Raw genomic sequence first — 14,571 nt, 5'->3', positions numbered from 1 at the left:
CACCTATAGAACCCTTGACATCGGATATGCCACAGAGGTGAGCAGCTAGGAAGGGGTGATGAAGAAAGGCTCTAATTTATTTTTTTCTTTTTTAATAAATATGACTCTTTCTCTTGGCCACCAACCAGTGAGAGCGTAAGCAGCTAGTGCCGACCACAGTGTTGGGAAGCCACACCAGTTACTGCTGCAAGCTATACCTTTACAGTCAGCCTTAACCACGAGGCCAAGGCTCTCCTCATTTTCATTTCCCAGAGCGGAAACTGAGGTCTAGAAACATAGCTGCAAGTCCAGCGAATGAGCAAGGGTTAACCGATAGAGTCAGGTAGGAGTGGCGGTTATCAGTCTTCAGAGTCTGAGCTTTTGCCCATGTGACATATATTACCTTGTTAGCTGAGAGCCTTGGAGGTAGAGCTATGACCACATTGTACAGATAAGGAGTGTGGATCGTCCTGGGTCCGCAATTAGCAAAATTTCCCCCTAAAAGACTGACTGGTAAAGATATCTTAGCTAGTGGAAACTTAAGTTTCTGTCCTAACAATGAAACTCTGCTACTACAACGCACAATTACCTAGGGACAAAGCACAAAGGAATGGGCCTGTTATGCTACAGTCAAGCCTCATGTGTAGCCACTGGAATATGAGTTTCATTTAATTTTCACATGTGGCAGATTATAGCTCTCCTTTTGACTTCCTTCTAACCATTTAAATATGTAAACATCTGTTATTAGCTTAGGCCATACAAACACAGGAGACAGACAGGACTACCCACGGGTCATAGTCTGTCTACTTTTGGCCCAGGTCACACAGTTGAATGGATATGCCTGAATCTAAGCCAACATGTTAGTTTTCTTTTTCCTTCATTATATTCAACTTACATAGGGAGGGGAAAAAGGAATGCCCCTTCGTCTAGGGATGAACGAGAGGCTGCACAGTGACAGTCCTGGCTGACCTACAACATCTCTGGAACTAGCTGTGTATAATCACAAGAGTGGGGTGGATGGAAAGAAAGTGTGGTGGGTGAAAAGAAAAAGTCACGGGCTATATCAATGGAGCCAAGAGGGTTGTAAATTTCTATGTAGCCAGAGCAGATTGTGAAAACAAGATGTAAGATCTAGAAATAAGTAAATCTTTGGACCATGTTTTATAAAGCATACTCTAAATCACAGGAGTACTGAAAATTGTTTTCAGAGCCATGATGAAATGGAGAGTTTTAAACCACAGCTTGCCTTCTCCCCTTTGACTCCAAAGAAAATCAAACTGTAAAGGCATGACTTGCCCCGAGAGAGCTCTTTGCCCATTCATCCATGTCTTCTAAGGGGGATGGCTTATTGAAAAATAGAAACTACTTGTTGTAAAACCAGTGAACCTCTTTCCTTGATTTAACCTCTTGCCCTTGAAGATTTGCTTTTTTATGGCTTGCTCGTGACCTAAGCAAGCCCTTACCAGGCTCTCCTTATGCATGAGCTTGATCTAGAAGCACTTCAAAGAGAAAGCAGAATCCTGCAGAATTACGGGGTGGCAGTGTAGCTCAAATCTGATACAGTGCCGTGGCAGTGTACTCTACTAGCAACTCGATCATTCCTGAGACAGGGACCTCTTCGTGTGTGCTGTGCCAGGCTTCCTCTCCCCTGGATCCCTTTGTCTTGTTTGTGCATGAGGAGTCTCCTCTTGTGGCCAGAACTCAGCACCTGTCATGTTAGTCACTGGCCCTGGGCTAGGTAGAAGGTCAAACAACACAAGTACTGAGGATGTATGCATTTCAGTTTAGGAAGCCAGACTCCGTTAACAGTCAATGCTTCTGAGGCTATAAACACTCTCTGGCCTCACAGGGGCCACTGGAGGCGTGAGGCACAATGTGTCCAGCACCACTCTTTAAAATCGTACAGGGTTCAGCAGGAGGGTGTGGACTATGCTATGACGACAATCTTATTTGATCTCCAGTTTCACTCCCTCATTGACATTTTTTCTCTTTTGGACAAGTCCCCATAAATTGTTTTCACATAAACCCTCCTCAAATGTTTTGTTTCTGGAGAACCAGTCAACGCCACAGATCTTCAAGTATTTTAAAGTTACACCTTCAGATATGTGATATATCCTAATTAAAATCTATTATTCTGCACAGTACAAAATTGTTTGTCAAATGTTCCTATGTCACCTCTTCATATTCTTCTAACTAAGCCTCATGACGCAGGTGAGAAAACAGGCTCAGACAGAGTCACGACCTGCTTAGGTCACTTGGACAGGAGCTGCCAGAGCTAAAGGTCTCTGGAAGTGGCCCTGGGGTAACCAGTCACCAGATTGCTGCTGAAACAGTGATTGTTACTGCAAATTATATTTTAACAGGACATTTGAGTGTGTGTGTGTGTGTGTGTGTGTGTGTGTGTGTGTGCGTGCGCACATGTGCAAAAGAAAAAAGAAGTACTATGTGTTGACAGCATCATTTCATCCACAAACGTCTATTAAGGCATGGATATTTCCCAGATTGTACAAGAAAAATCTAATGCAGTACAAAACCACATGTGAACTACAGAAATTTCTAGAAGTTGTATTGTTTTTAAGTAAAAGTGGGTGAAATTTATTTTCATAATAATTGTTTAGCCTAATATATTTTAAAATAGGACTTTTGATAAGGAATCAATAGAATTCAGAGGAAGGGATACCTTCCTTTTTTACCCTGAATCTTCAAAATTATATATATATATATAGATATAGATATAGATATAGATATAGATATAGATATAGATATAGATATAGATATAGATATAGATATATAGATACAGATACAGATATAGATATAATATCTATTTCAGTTATTTAGTGTGTTTTAAATGCTTAATTAGCCACATGTGTTTGTTGGCTATCATTTAGGGAAGCCTACTTTAGATAATAAAACTATATTATAGTGGCTGGCACTATAGTATCACAGTAGTTCTTGGGACAGAATTTTCATGCTCCCATCTCCACAAGGGAGATGAAAATGAAAATAAAAGTTGCCATCATTTGTAGCATAATAAAATAGCCAAGGAAATATAAGATTGGCTATGTGGACTGTGAACAAAGACAGTCACTTTATTTTCTCTTCAGTGGTAGAAAAGTTTTCATTTCTTCCCTCTGTCAAGATACACAAGGAAGCCAATGAATAAAAATGGAGGCTTTTGTATGGCCTGGCTGAAGTTCAGCCTTATATCCTCCTTCTTCACCTCATTCAAGTCTCCCTTCCAGTCACTTCCTCAGCAAGGTCAGCACCTCCCATTTAAACTCTCTGAGTGATGTGGGACACAGATGTGCACTGCATCTTTCTGGTTACACTCATGTGGTTTCTTCTTGCTAACTGAAGACCTGGAGACTCCATCAGTGTGGAAGTTTCTGCTTCCTTTCCGGCAGTCTCTCGGGGGCTGCATGTCACCAACACCTCAATCATTTGTAGGAGTTCTGCTCTCTCTCTCTCTCTCTCTCTCTCTTTCCCTCCTTATTCCCCTTCCCCAGCAGACTCAAAATCTATAGAATTTAATACCGGGATTTCCAAATCTGAAGAGGTAGAAGATGAAGCTGCCTTTTGCTATTGAAACTCTGGGTCACACACGGTTGCAGCCTTCCACTCAATGCTCTGTTCCTCTGCTGTGGTCTTCCCAAATTTTCCAACTCCCACCTCATGCCTTTAATCTTAGCTCTCAGGAGGTTGAAGGCTTGAGGATCAGAGGTTCAAGGGTGTCCTCAGCTAAGCAGAGAGTTCAAGGCTGAATTGGGCTCCATGAGACCCTGAACATTCCCTTGCCCCACCAATGCTCAAAACCAAACCAAACCAAACTGCTGAAGGCAGTGCAGTAAATTCCAGCTGAAGTGGTGCTAAAATAATATGCCCCCCTCTCAGGTCTATCACTTCTCATACTTCCTTACCTAATCTGTAATTTTCATGTCATGGGGACACATCTCTATCTTTTGCGATCACAAAGTTAGAATACTTCAGTGGGGAATCCCCACGCCCTCCATGAGGAGCAATTTTTTACTACTGAAGGAAACAGATAGGTGACAGTTCCAGGGAGACAGGTTTGTACACATCACCAGGGCTTGGAGGTCAGCACGTGAAACTGGTAAGATTACCTGTAAGGAAACCCGGGTTTTAAAAAGCGATAGCAAAGGTCAAATGCCAGAGTGATTCATTGACGTGGTCACAACTCAGGCTTCGGTGCGTGTGCTAACATCTGTAGGCATTTGACAAAGGGTCTGTGTATGTGCCACACCTGTTGCTATTCTGTCCACAGAAATTGCCTTGGATTCCCACGGGGCTCCCCACGTGTCCTCGGCACTCAGTTCTATTATCAGCTGCTCACCATGTGCTTGCATGGTGGTTGGAGGAGTGGTGGGACCGAGATCAAATTCTGATGCAAAACAAAAACAACTTGAGGAGGCCATGTGCTATTTTGTCTTCTGGTTGGAAGGGACACACAGTCCATCGTGATGGAGAGCACATGGCAGAAGGAATGAAAGGTGCCTACTCGATTTTCATCCCCAATCAGGAAGCAGAGAGAAATGAATGATGCTGCTCATCAAACTTTCTTCCCCCCTTTTCTTCAGGCTGGGTTTCCAGTTTGTCTTCCCACCTCACTTAAGCCTCATTGGAAATGCCCTCAAAGGATCTGCCTTCTAGATGATTGCAAATCCAGTCAAACTAGCAAGAAGATTACCCATCTTACCTGCCGAGGGTACCCAATGAGCAGGTGAAAGCCAGGTGGCAAAATCTCTCTGGGGTCTGGATAACGACAGAGAGCAACTATATTTGTTCCATGCTCCAACTCAAAGATGTCTATGACCTATCTCAGGGCTCTAGGGAAGTCAGAGTGAATGAATCACAGAGCTAGCTAACATAGTGACATCACACGCCTACAATGTATAAAGAGCTGTGTTATCCAACCCACATGTCTCCTCAGGACAAAGATTATGAATTTTATTAAAAATATGAGGAAACCGAGGTTTGAAGAAATGTAGCTTCTTATAGCTGTCCCGGCATCTTTAAACTGCTTAAAACAAGTATTAAAAACCAGTTCTCATCTCTGAATACATGTTCTTGGTTTGCTGGTAAAAGATCTCTGGTGGCCATAAGATTCACACACACAAAACACACCTAGAGTAGACCCTAATAAGCGAAGGCAAGGAAAATCCCTCTGCTCATAAACAGATGTGGAAAAAGGGAGGAAGAACAAAGTAAAATCGGACTGAGCGACCAGAATGTAAGAGAAACGTGGGCTGCATAGGCCTGTCCATCTGGGCTTATGCTGAGGAAGCCTGAAGAGCAATCTGAATGCTTAACCTCTACCCTCAGGTGGTAGGAGGGGCTGGAGAACAAACATGGAGTGTACCTATCTGTCTCCATGTGAATTTAAAATGTGGTCATAGAAATTATTTTTAACTTCACTTAGAGGAGAATATTACAGGGTCAATAAATCACCGTGCATACCATTTAGCCTGCAAAATACAGGGTTAAGAAGCAAATGACTTTGAAATCAAAGGCAAAGTATAAATCCATATGTTTCTCTGAAATTTAGTAATGTACTAACTTCCACAGATGTTTGGCCTCTATGGAAGGAAGGCAGGTCCCTTGGCTTATGGGAAGTCTGGGAGAAAAACTCTTTTCTCCCCATTGCTTCCCCTTAATTCTCTGATTAGCAGCATGAGTCCCTCTTTTACTCTCTGGACCACAGTGAGTTCTGAGTACATTTTCTCTGTTAAATTACAAATATCTGCTTGCTTTTCAAATTTTCAGTGTCACTGTAGCCAGCCAGTCACCAAACCCTGCCTGAATGCCTTGACAACTTTCTGTAAACAGTGAGTGGTGCGTCCTTGTTCACAGCATTAGAGGCAGCTTGCAGAGCTGTTTGTCTGCTGGAAGCATCAGCAGGGACTCTCTGATGAGGTGACATTGATGCTGACACAAGAAGATGATAGCTAAATGAGGAGGGACCAAGAGCAACCTATATTATGAGTAAGTGAGGGCTGGGGAGATAGGTCAGCCAGTAAAGTGCTTGTCGAACAAGCGTAAGCATCTGAGTGTGATGCCCACGAAAATACATGTATAATTCACTCCTGGTCTAGTGGTGTGCATTTGTAATGCCAGTGCTGGGAAGGCCAAGACAGAAAGGCCTCAAGTGCTCAGTAAATAGACAGCCTGGGCTACTCAGCAACTCCAAACCTCTGAAAACATGTGTGTAAGTGTGCGTGAACACACACACATACACACACATGCACACACACCAGTAAGCAAGCGTGAGTCCTTGGCGTGGTTTTTAGGGGTATAACCCACTCATATGCATACACACATGCACACACACACACATACATGAACACACACATACACACACCAGTGAACAAGTGTGAATCCTTGGCACGGCTTTTGCAGGTATAAGGAGAAAGATACCTTGCATGGCTGGTTAAATTCCTATAATATCGAAGTTCTCAAGTGGGATTGATTTTGACCCAGGGGACACTTTGTAGTGTCTAGAGACATTCTAGTTGTCACATCTAGGAGATAAATGCTATTGGCACTAGGCAGGAAAAAGGCTGCTTTTTCACCTGTAGTGCATGTCCCAGTCTCCTGAAGCAAGAATGATTGGGTCCCAGACCCAAACGAGGCAAACGTTGACAAAGTCTGCGCAGGCAGCCGAGTGAAGAGGACTATCTAAGCAAGACAGGCTTATTTTCTATGTGTAACCCCTCCATTGTGTAAAGTCCCCCTTTTAGCCTAAGAGGTCAGTTCCATAGTGATATGAACCACATAGACAACCAGGACAGGGGTTGGTAGAAGAAGAACGAACATGGCTTTGCTGGTCACATGGACTCCGCTGTATCTTCTCAAGTTTAGCAGGGTTCTACAAATGTAGCCATGGGTAGTGCTGGGGTAAAGAGAAAGAACACCCTGCTTCTACAAACAAACAGGGTGCTGAATCGGGACCACAGGCTGCTATCGGGACCTTGTCTGGTCAAAAGGGTTTTGGTCTGCATGAGAGATAGTGGGAGTTCAGAGGAAGCCTGTTTACTTTTAAGAGATAACACAAGAGATGGTCTCATCCATCACTTCTCTGTACACGTCCTACTGGTCAGAATTCAGAAAAGCTGGATATGTACTTCGGAGCTTGGTATTGTAGCTAGGGAAAACTCAGAGGCTGTCCATCTTTTTTAAATTTGTCTGGTTTTCAAGGCAGGACCTTGCTATACAGCTTTGCTGTATAGTCTCCAGTAGCCTCAGAGTTCAAAGGATCTTAATCCCTTTGCCTCCCAAGTAAGTGCTGGGATTACAGGTGCTCCCGCATCTGGGCTCACCTTTATCCTTTAAGACAGGGAAGGTGGCTATTAAGGGATGCGTATCATTGTTTAATTACCAGAATGTGGACATAGAAGGTGAAGGAGAGTCACCAAATGATGCTGGCAACACAGCAGAGTGATGTCACATCTAGCCCTTGAAATGACATATGCAGTTCCAATTTTAAACTTGTAGATAGGAGCTGCTCTGGAGTTTTTAGTGTTAGGATCAGTTTTTCATTTTAAGATTTCTACTGCAAAAATATGCAGAGTTAAACAGAATGGCCAGGCTGGGATGTTGCAGGGTGTGGAAGCATCCTTGGAAAACACTGTCATGTTGCTGGTAAAGGAGAAGACGACTTGAATGAACATGGTGGGAAAGAAATGAAGTAAATGGGAGACATTTCGAAGAGAGAATGGGCAGAGTAGGCATACTCGAGATTAAGCTTATTTTAGGAACTTCGGAAAAGCAGTTTTAATTATTAATAGCAATTAAACTCTAAACAAAATAAAAGAATATACTTCTGTCACCACTGTGCCCTGGGTTAGCCTGCACTATTATCTCTTACTCTTTCTGGTCTCCAGCACAAGGAAACATCACCATCCTTCATGAAAAGCTGTCTGTTTCTCTGAAGTGTAGAGCCCAGGGCTTCTGTGACTTGAGGTGGATTCAGCATTTGCAAGCCTGGGTTGAAATAAGGGGGCAACCCCAGTACTCAACAGAAGCTAAGCAAGGAAGTAGCATGTACTTTGAGACTGGCTGGCACCAAGGGAGACAAAAGCCCATGGTGTAATTATGCTGAGTGGAGAATATAACATGATGCAATCAGGGACTGTCTCCAATATGCCCTGCAGTGCTGTGAAGGGGCTTTGAATAACAGAATGCTCTAGAACAGTGAGTCTGTGTCCCTGGAAGCCTGAGAAAGTTGCCTCGGCCAGCATCTTCTCTTCCTTCAGCCAACAGTGCCCATGGGCATTTATTGAGCATCTTCTGGATGACAGAAACCACTCTCGGTCTTAGGGACACAGAGAACAAGACGTGAGCTTTCAACTTTCTTACACAAAGACTCTCTAGTTGCTGTCATTGGAGCCAATAAACAAAGACTGGACAAATGTTCCTTTCATTTGTTTAAAGCCCGGTTTCTACTTACGAGGGTATTTTAACTGGCAGTCACAGTTACAGAGTTTCTGCAAAAATTCCTTTTGCATTTAATGTGCTGGACACATTTGGCCCTCAAGACTCGCTGTCTAGTCATGCACTTTCAAGGAATTGCCTGAAAAACTGTTGGCACCATTTTTTCCTAAAGAGAAAACGACAATGAGTTCTTTGTTGCCTGTCTTCAGTTGTTTACTTGTTGTCAGATTCACTATGGTAACTGGGCTAGTTCTCTAAATAGTAAATAACTCCAGGAGAGAGACAACGCACATGGAAGATAGCTATAGCCACTTCTTTCCTTTTGTCCTTAGTTTGTTTCTGCTAAAGTTTGTCAACAAACTATTTTTGGAGCTAACTTTGGAGGTCTCCAAAGCCACCGTGTGGTGTGTGTGTACTTATAGCCTGATCACCTTACAGTCTGATCACCTTACAGTCTGAGCACCTTCAGTTCTGGGGCTCCAGAGCTTGGACCAGGTTTGTGGGAGCTCCCTTCCGAAGCACAAGCAGTGCCAGCCTCTCTTGTATTCCCTTTGGAGCCAACCATTCATTCACTCCTAACATTGTTTATCTCAGGAAGTTCTGGTACTGTGCCACTCTATGTATGTTTCATCGTTTAGATGTTACAACATTCAACCAATTCTCCACTTGCTCTGTGAAACACAGTAAGGAATAAACAGTGCCTCTGGGTAGTAGTGGGGAAATCTGAATGAAATGATTGGTCCTCAAGACTCTGTCCTCGGGAATTGGCAGAAGGAGCATGTGATGCAGGCTCTTATTGACTCCCAAGCACACACTACACCATGACTCTGCTGAATGCTTAGTTTTTTCAATAATGCTTGAATTGTTATTGTGTATGTGGGCGCAGGATCCAGGGAGCCCTATGCACAAATGGAGGAGAACTTGATGAAGCCAATTACATGGGCCCTGGAGATCAAACTCAGGCCAGTAGATGTCTTACTGACTAAGCCATTATGAATCCTTGTTTCAAATAAGATCTTTATAGCTCTAGTTCATGATGATGGCCTTAATATCAAAAACTCAGCTGGTTTTCTGCTTGCGAAAAACCAAAAAGCAACGTGTTCATCTATAAAAGCTCTTTGGCAAACCAATACCTGTGGGCCAAATCTAGCCTTTTAAAACAATAAAGTTTTATTGGCACACGGCCAGATGCGTTCATTTACAGACTGGCTTCTGCCTCGTTGAGTTCTCCTGATAGACACTGCGTGCCTCACAAAACTGAAAGTATTTACTGACTGGGTCGCTACAGGAAGTTGTTGCCAATCCCTGCTGAGAGCACAATCACATGTATTGTTTCTTCCCTGAAGTTGTTTCTATTGTGTAAAAAGGTGCTATTCAATGATTGTAAGCAGCTTAGCTATAAAATGAATATCTCTCTATATGTATAGCCTTTAGCTCAACACACACACACACATATATATATACACAAACACACACATATATATACACAAACACACACACACATATATATTCACAAACACATATACATATATACACAAACACACACACACATATATATTCACAAACACATACACATATACACACACACACATATATATATACACAAACACACACACATATATATATTCACACACACATATATATATTCACAAACACACACATATATATATTCACAAACACACACACATATATATATACACAAACACACACACATATATATTCACACACACACATACACACACACATATATATACACAAACACACACACACACACATATATATACACAAACACACACATATATTATTCACAAACACACACAAACATATATATATTCACAAACACACACACATATATATATACAAACCACACACACACATATATATACAAACACACACACATATATATACACAAACACACACACACATATATATATACACAAACACACACACACATATATATACAAACACACACACACATATATATATACAAACACACACACACATATATACAAACACACAACACACACATATATATACACAAACACACACACATATATATACAAACACACACACATATATATATACAAACACACACACATATATATATACAAACACACATATATATACACACACACATATATATATACAAACACACACACACATATATATATACAAACACACACACACACATATATATATATACAAACACACACATACAGACACACACACACACACACACACACATATATATATATATACAAACACACACACACACATATATATTTCTATCCCCATCTTCTTTCACTTCTCCCTTTCCCCATTGGTTCTCTCTCATTCTAGACAGTTTAATTTCTATCACACACACACACACACACACACACACACACACCATACATGTATATATGTTTTAATGAACAAACTTATGCCCTTTGTAGGAAATCCAGGTTGCAACTGCAGATAACCATATTGAGTGAACTAAGCCAATTAAAGAAAGATAAATATTGTTATGTTTTTTTTCCCTCATTTCTAGATTTTTATATAGGTGCATGAAATCAGTACTTTTATCAAATGCCCAAAACAAAACAAACAAACAAGCCAATGTCAGGCAGGAACCTGTCCACCGGACAGAAGCACCATTTCCATCTGAACTCTGAGAAGTATGTCTTGTTTCGACGCTTCCAGAAAGTGCTCGGGATTCTGCTAGCCTTGGGAGTTGTGTTGTTGGTCTCCCTTTTCTTTTCTATACCCGAGAGTTCTTGCCATGTCTGGTTAGTTATTGCTCCTCAGGGAGAGGGAAAAGGCATATTGGAAAAGAGAGAAGCCCACTTTTTCTTATCCTCCACAGTTTAAACAATTCTCCAAAGCATTGCAGTTCAGGGCTAGAGAGGCATCGTGAGCACGAGTTCTGCGTGCTGACACTATCTTCATCTTTAAGCTTACATAACCCGCAGATAAATTATAAGTTACTACAAAGATTCCCACCAATGACAGACTGAGTCACTGTCCTCCCAGCCCTTTCATCTTTCTGGATTCGACTTCTAAGCCTCTTTATATTCTGTCAAAATGGAGTGTGCTTTTGCCAACATCATGCAGCGTATGCCAACACTTGGACGCATTTTCCACTTTACCTGGATAGAAAAACACGACCATGGGTGAAGTTTTTCCACCATTTCTTTTACTGTCCCTGTCTCTCAAAGCTTTGGAAAGCATTTCATGTCTGTACTTGTGCAACACAGAAAGAGAATGAATGGTTAAAGTGGCTTTTGTTTGCTGGAATACAACAAATGGTTATCCTAGAAACGCCGTGCTGTTAAAGAACTAATCTGCTGAAGGCTTTGCTTTGACGTTTTAATCACCAAGTGCCCACTTAATCTGGAGACTGAAACCACAGTTTCAGGAGAAGACATCCAAGAACACTGATGCCACAGTTTTCTTGCTTGGCTGATACCTCAGGGGAAAAAAAAATTACTTGCCCAGAGCAATCCCAGAAGAAGAAAAATTGTCTTGTAAAAAAGTATGTGTGTGTGTGTGTGTGTGTGTGTGTGTGTGTGTTCATGTGTGAGTAGATATACGTGTACGCATGTGAGCATCTGGGTATATGTAATGATTGACACTCGGTGTCTTCAACAGTCATTCTCTATCTTAATTTTTGCCACAGCGTCTTTCATTGAACCTGGAGCTCACTAATTCAGCCAGACCTGCTGACCAGAGTTCCTTAGGGATCCCCTTGACTCTACTTCCCCACCACTGGCATTGCACCAAGTCTTCTTTCACTTGGGTACTGGTGACCTGAACTCAGACCCTCACCCATGGCAAGGACTTTACACTTTACCAAGTGAACCTTCTTCCTTCCCTCCAATAGCATTTAAATGAAGGTAATTGTGAACCCCTCTCAAAAAACAAGAGGCTCTCTGGAGTACTGCAACTTTGTATCATCGATGCTTTGATCGCTACAGATGCCAATCCCAGAGCAAAAGGCCTTCTGTGGCAGAGCTCCTACTTGTAAAACATGGGCCACAACACTGGTTGTAGCAGGCTCTTAGGCAAGCACCATCTCACTGCAGGAAGGATTTTGCTGGTCCAACCAATCACTGAGGAGATGATGCATGGGTAGGGCTTATTATTAGATTCCATTCCCATAGAGCGAGTAGAGAGACACTGTAGCCTCTCTCCCTCCAACAGAACAGTGTTCTTCAGCACCCCCAGATAATAACAACGCTTAGCTCCCCTGTAATGTCTTCACAGGTTTCTACATATAAAAATTAGTTAATTAGCAATTATCACTGTATGCTAGGTAAGCAATGATTAACATCGTAATTTTTACGGACTGAGTAAATGAGAGTGGAGGAGAAAGTGCCAAGAGAAAAATTAAAATTAATAAGTTCCTAGATCATGAGTCTGAACTGCAGGGCTTCAAAGGGTGTGCTTACTGTCTGTCTGTTTGTCTGTTTGTTTTAAAGGATCTACTGGGTGGTGATGCTAAAAGCCTGGAAAATGAAATTTTCCTATTTATTTATTTATTGGTCCTGGGGTTCTGGGTTTTGTTTTCAGATGTGACTCTTTACATGCAACCTGTGATGCAATTTTTTTTTTCTAATTGGGAATCTTTGTAATCATAGATTTTATCCTTGGTGTCTCTTACATTGCCCCCCCCCACACACACACACTTTAGAAACAGTGATAATTCTCTCTCTTGTACGATCTTAGAAGCCAAAAAAATGTGTATTTGATACAGCAAATGTGGGAGTGAACCTCTCTTCTCTGCCTTCATTCCTTAGGATCCAAGTGAAACTGTTCCATTGCTTGACTTGAGAACGGACAGAGGAAATGAGGCCAGCCAGCATCCACACTGTGGACAGGCGACCCTCACTGACTGATCTCAGAAGCTGTGAAGGGTCAAACCTGGTTAGTGCTTGGATGGGAGAAAGCACAGAATAAGGTTATTAAAAAGGTGATGGCAGAGATGGGAAGAACACAAAGATTTGCAAAGTCATCAATCTCTGTGTCTAGAACTGCCCATATTTCAACCCCAGATGCTGTGGCCACAGTTGAGCGAATATGTAATCCAGGTCAGAAAAATCAGTCTTTTCTTGGGAGGCTTGGCTTGTCCAGAATTCATCTGCCTGGTTTTACTTGCACTTTTGCTAAGCATCGTGAAGTCTCCACTTTTCAGTGTTCCCTTTCTTTCTCACTGAGTTGCCTGGACCAGGTAGGTGATTCTTCAGCTACCCGAGGATGCTGGCTGAGCTGCTGTCAGAGCCTGGCTTTAGAATGAAGAGAAGGTTGCCCTCAAACACTGCAGTGGTGCTCATTCTGGGCCAGCTTTTCCTCAAGAGACATTGGCAGTGACTTGGGTGAGAGTGGTGCTTTGTCACTGCGTTTATGAGTATCTCCAAGAGATGTTGCTAACCATCCTGGAATACAGAAGGCAACCCCATAACAAAAGATGCTCTGCAGAAATGTGTCACTACTGAAAAACAAAAAGAAAAGAAAACCCAAAAATGCCCTGATTTCTTCTTTTTCTTAATAGTTTTGTCTCTTGGTTCTCCTGTCCAATCCAGTGACAGAACAACATGCATGCCCTTCTCCTTGTCCTAGTTAACTAATGAGGAGAGACTTTCTGAAGACCTTGCCTTTGCCTGAAGGGGCAAAATGACAATAAGAGACAGCCTCTCTGTGGTCTCAGATCTGTCTCTTTCTCTACAGCTTGCCCCAACCCCACAATCTGTCATCAGGGGCCACAGATGAGTGGAGAGACAGCTCCGAAGTGTACATCTCAGCTAAGTGCTAATTTCCCATTTATGGTGTATTGCGGAGTTTTCTCGTGTTCCTCAAAACCAGTTTGGTTTGAAGATTATCACCTTGTTGACACCAGCTTGTCTATGAAACTGACAAGCCCACACACCTTGGTTGAAAGAAGCTGCGGCTGGGCCTCATCTGAGAGCCCATGAGTAGCTTAACAAATGTCCCAGTGGAAGATTTTCCCTGCTGGAGCTTATCGGAACGAAGGTCATGAATATTTCACATCACTTGGAAGCCTATAAAAAGAAAGGCACTAATTGATTAAAGTCGATAAAAACAAAAGGATCACGGCTAGACACCAAATGCCACCCAGTAAGGATTAAAGAACACCACTGGGGTTCC

This window comes from Rattus norvegicus, chromosome 4 (genome assembly GCF_036323735.1).
Source record: "Rattus norvegicus strain BN/NHsdMcwi chromosome 4, GRCr8, whole genome shotgun sequence".
Lineage (NCBI taxonomy): Eukaryota > Metazoa > Chordata > Mammalia > Rodentia > Muridae > Rattus > Rattus norvegicus.
This window is presented reverse-complemented; position numbering follows the sequence as displayed.